At 52.3% G+C, this 331-nt stretch overlaps 1 non-coding gene across 1 annotated transcript; it reads right to left on the bottom strand.

The window, feature by feature from the left end:
• Nucleotides 1-107: 107 nt before the first annotated feature.
• LOC125851974 (5S ribosomal RNA) lies at nt 108-225 on the bottom strand. Its single transcript, XR_007444953.1, has one exon. It is a non-coding gene; the product is annotated as a 5S ribosomal RNA (ribosomal RNA).
• Nucleotides 226-331: the final 106 nt, after the last annotated feature.

A 331-nucleotide genomic window follows, 5' to 3' on the forward strand; every position in this document is an offset into this window, starting at 1 on the left:
TCACGCCCATCCTCAACGCCCCCATCACGTGTCCTAACAACGTCGTTCCTGCAAAAAATAAATGAATATATTCTTTCAATTACACGATCGAATTTCGACAAAAAAGAGGGATGCAACACGAGGACTTCCCGAGGGTCACCCATCCTAGTACTACTCTCGCCCAAGCACGCTTAACTTCGGAGTTCTGATGGGATCCGGTGCGTTAGTGCTGGTATGATCGCATCCATCATTCATAGCACTCTAAATTCTATTAGACACCTCCTTCCTCCCAACGCCCTTGCCTGCCCCCCGCCGACCTAGCCTCCACGGGCACCGACGCATGACGCCCCCC

Source organism: Solanum stenotomum, unplaced genomic scaffold (genome assembly GCF_019186545.1).
Source record: "Solanum stenotomum isolate F172 unplaced genomic scaffold, ASM1918654v1 scaffold3115, whole genome shotgun sequence".
Lineage (NCBI taxonomy): Eukaryota > Viridiplantae > Streptophyta > Magnoliopsida > Solanales > Solanaceae > Solanum > Solanum stenotomum.